Source organism: Lacerta agilis, chromosome 14 (genome assembly GCF_009819535.1).
Source record: "Lacerta agilis isolate rLacAgi1 chromosome 14, rLacAgi1.pri, whole genome shotgun sequence".
Lineage (NCBI taxonomy): Eukaryota > Metazoa > Chordata > Lepidosauria > Squamata > Lacertidae > Lacerta > Lacerta agilis.
In genome coordinates, this window is record NC_046325.1 from 24,445,264 (window position 1) to 24,450,128 (window position 4,865).

The window sequence follows — 4,865 nt, forward strand, 5'->3', positions numbered from 1 at the left end:
ATTAAATAAGCAATTGTTTATTGCTTACTTAAGTCAATCCATGCGATCCCATTGTGGAACACGCATCAAAGCATTCTCCTCCTCCTTTCTAAAATGGCTTTGTCTTCTCTTTGCAGGTACTACACACTCACACAATGTTCAACCAGTCATCAGGATTTGTAGAATTCATTCTGCATGGATTCTCTGATACTCAGGAATGGGAGACTTTTCAGTTCATTACATTCCCGATCATTTATATGATGGCTGCCACTGAAAATCTCCTCATCATCACAGTCGTCTCTTACAGTCCTCAGCTTCACAAGCCCATGTACTTCTTTCTAGCCAATCTGGCAATCCAAGACCTTAGCTCCATATCTGTCACAGTCCCCAAATCCATGGCAAATTCCCTGATGAACAGCAAGACCATTTCATACAATGGCTGCATCTGTCAGGTTTTCTTCTTTGTCCTTTTCTCTGCATCCCATTTTTCCCTCCTTGGCATCATGGCATATGACCGCTACATTGCCATCTGCTTTCCGCTGCACTATGAGACTGTCATGAATAGAAAGGCATGTATCCAAATGTCAATCAGTACATGGATTATTGGGCTTCTGTATTCTGCAGCATACACTGGAAGCACATTCACAATAGAGTTTTGTTCCAATAAGATCAATCAGTTCTTCTGTGAATTCCCAAAGTTACTCAAAATTGCTTGCTCTGATTCATATCTCATTGCATTTTGGGTTACTTGTGTTGCTCTTTCTCTGACCTTTATCTATCTTGCTCTAATAATTTATTCTTATGTTAAGATCTTTAATGCAGTTCTAAGAATTCCTTCTGCCCAGGGAAAGGAAAAAGCCTTCTCCACTTGCTTGCCTCATCTTATTGTTGTATCTTTATATTTAGGTAGTGGTTCATTTGTCTACCTAAAGCCAACTTCTGGGTCCCCATCAGCCATGGATCTTGTGCTTTCAATGTTTTATTGCATGTTGCCACCAGCTATGAACCCACTAATATATAGCATTAGGAATAGGGAACTGAAATCAGCATTAAGGAAATTTATTTCCAACATTTTTGCTCATTTTTTACACAGTCATCACAGTCAAGTGCATGGTTTTTAATAACTTCCCTTTTCTTTTCTGTTTTTTAACTACTAAGCTTTTAAGAAAATAATAATGCCATTTTTCTGTGTTTAATTAACGCCATGTGAAGTCTTATATGCCGACAAGAAAATTTAGCATGTTAGTATATCTCTATTTTATTATCTTCCAGTGAATCTTTTACCTTTCTTGTATTCTGATACATATTTTAAAGTTTCTAAACTTTTCAGTTTTCATTTTCACCACTTTCCCCATTTATATACATTCTCCAAATAAATATAAATGTTTCGAAAACACAGAAAGTAATTAAGAACTATGTCATGTTCTTATGGTTAATCTCTTTTTCCTACCCATTTACAGAAAATATGGTTCTTTTGGAACTTCAAAATATAATGCATACTTCCTCTGATAAAATGTTAAGATGTATTGGCTTGTATTGACAACTTAGCTGTGGCTTACTTAGGTGTTCTACTGAGTCACAAAAGGAAGACTCTTGGTGAAATCTGTTGCCATCTGTAAAATATGTTTACAGATGGCAGTTATGTGCTGACACTCGGCAACAACCAAGAATCTTTAAAACCATTCATGCAGCCCTGTATCTTCATTCTGCCTTCTTTGCATGTTTTAGTTTTGTTTAACATGGGGACATGTATTTAGATGTGTGTGTGCGTGTGTGGTTGAATGTTACTATGCAATTTCCCTCTCGCTGTTGATTTTCTTAAACACCACAGGTTATCAAGAGTGGAACTCCTTTTGTGTTTTGTGTGCTCTTCACAAATAGCACCACTATTTACTTTGTCTACTATCACAACAGTCAGGGCTGTCTTAAGCATATCCGGCACCGTGGTGCAAAGCTCCCTTCAGCACCCCTCCCCACTTTTCCCAGAGTTTTTTTTAGGGAGGACAGCGCTGCTGGAGGGGCTGGAGGAGGTGGGCAGAGGCTGGAGGGTGGCTCATCCGGCAGGGAAGAGGTGGAGGCTGGACGTGGCGCCTCCCGCCTCAGCTGGCCGCTTCGTGCCATGGTGACCACGGCAGATGGAGGCTCCGGGCACAGTGCTGCTTCAGCGCAGCATGGCGGAGGCAGGCGAGGGTGGTGAGCTGATGCCGGGAGGTGCCGCGTCCAACCTCCACCTCTTCCCTGGCACCGTCCAGAACTTGGCGCCCTGCACCACTAGCCTCTATGGGTAAGACACCCTTGACAACAGTAGATTTCCCATCCCTATTCTTTTTTCTTCCTCAAACTATGACTGGTCTGAAATAGGTTTCTGGTAACAACAACAGCAACAACAATTTTATTTGTACCCCACCTATCTGACTGACTAATCTTCTTCCTGAGAGGGATGCGGGAGCGAGTTCAGAAAAGAGGCTCCAGAGGAGTTAGGTGGGGAAGAGGGAAATCCACAAACTGGAAATCAATTAACTGCTCGCTTGCCCAAGCCAATGAATCCTTCACGGTCTGGGATTCTGTTGGGACTCTCTTACTGAAAGACAATGGAGTGTGCTTCCAGGGGTGAAGTCAAACTACTGCATCAGCAGCACCAAAGTGAACTCCCCGGGATGCAGAGCTGGGCATTATGTATGGAGTTACTGGGCTGCCCAGATGACAAGACCTCCCTCTCGGCTTCACTGATGGGGTCCAAAGGAAAGCAGAGCAATATGTTTGGCACCAGCTTAGGTTAAGGAGTTGCTGAAAGGTGGTGGACAAAGCACCACCCAACTGTCTTCACAGGCTGACGAGTCCCCATCTGTCCCTCACTTCCCTCTACAGCATGTAAGTGTTATAATGTGAATATTTGTAAATGATTGAATAAAGAAAAAGAAATCAAGTGATGTATGTTTCTCTGTATATTGTCACTCAATCAATATCCCATGAAATCCCATGTGACATGCTGATTCTTGCTTGAACTTTTATTGTCTGATACAACATGGAATGTTTTTACACGTAAACAGTTAAATATACAAACATACTACGAACACCTATGAGTCTTTTCTTCTGAGCTTTTTTCTTCTGAGGTCCTTTTTAAGGAGGTGGAGAAATCGCCAGCAGTGGAAGTGGAGAAACTTGCCTTCCCCCCTACCAAGAAAATGGCAAGCTCTCTCTTCAGCACAAAGAGCAAGTATGAAATTGCCCAGGTCACAGTTTCTCTGCATCATGTCAAACCTGTGGTGGACCTGGCAAATCCTAGAATTGGAGTTGGAATGTTAGCTTTTAGCTCAGATAACTGCTTCCTGGTGACCAGAAATGGTTAGTATCTCAAGAGGGTGAATGAAGAACAATGTGTGTCCTAGTGACTTCGAGTTCAAGTCATGCCTCTAGAATGTACTCATTGTATGGCTTTGTGTATATGACTCACTTCCCATGTTATAGTTTGGAAAATAACTGCCCCCTTTTACATGGCAAGGGTCTCCTTAATAGGAGTGACCCATTGTGGAGGTTTCTCCAGACTGAGTGGTGTGCTCAGTGGTTAGCACGTGAAAATGCTATTACATTGAGCACAGGGACCTGTCAGCTGTTAATATTCAGCACTGTATGTTTTCATCATGACATCAGCTAGTAACTTCTGTAAAGCTGTGTGTTCTTATCTTGTTTTATAAACATCTTGACTAGCTTGGAATATTAATTCATGTTGACTCAATATTTTTTTAAAAAAATTGGAAGCCGCCCAGGGTGGCTGGGAAATCCAGCCAGATGAGTGGGGTATAAATAATAATAATAATAATAATAATAATAATAATAATAATAATAATAATAATAATAATATCTCCTTCTTTCCAGAACATGCCTGTTTCTTAGTCTGAATTTTAATAATTCATGAAGAACAGGGATCTCCCACTCCTGAGGTTGACTCTGGAGAGTTCCCAATTCATGCAGAGCTCAGCACCCAGCATCCCTTCCCCCCACATTCGGTAGCGAGCAGCAGTTATCAGACAACCTGCAGGTGACGGCCAGTTCCCCCCTACCCTGGGGCAGTTGGCAACAATAATCACCCCCATATTACCCCTGATAACCTGCAAGACTGGGGTCCGGTGCCATGGGAAGACAGCCAAACGCCAATGCCGGAAACCGGAAGTCCCATTTCATAAGTTACTTTTCAATTGGTTTGTTCATGACATATTTGATAAAAAAGCAAGATTTATCAAAAGTTTAATATATTTGTGGATTCTCTGGACAGAAGTTTGCAAGGGTCAGGTGTGCAGAAAAGTCACCATGTCACCAAGAATGGTACAATGGCATTCAATAAAGAGAACATTCTTGCATGCACATCCTAAATTCACATATGCCATAGAAGAGAACGGGGCACCTCTCTCATAAAGTCCCTCTTTGCTTATGCATTTTGGAAAGCTGAAATGGACCAATCAGATGAAGAGCACTGGGGTTGCTTGGATCATGTTGGGGATCATGTTGATACTGGCTTTCTACCCTTCTTCTGCGAGCGGAAGGGACGGTGGAGCATTCAGAAGTAGTTTGGGTAGCAGACACTGAAGTCTCCATTAGAGCGAGCAGAAGAAACTTCAGCCTCCGGGGGGGAAAATCCCCAGGCAGTACTGTTCTTGGAGGTAGATGAAGTAATGCACTTTTACCATATCAAGAGCCCCACCTTGTAGGGTCATTGGCTGGAGTCACAGATTATCTAACAGCATTATTCTGGGAGCAATTCTTTCAGAATGGAGTTGCTGTTCAGAAGATATCCCCCACAAACAGCATAACTTAGAATACCCTTATTGAATGAATTATTGTGGCAGGGTTTATTTTTTGATATCTGAGCCACTTCAGAATAAGCAATC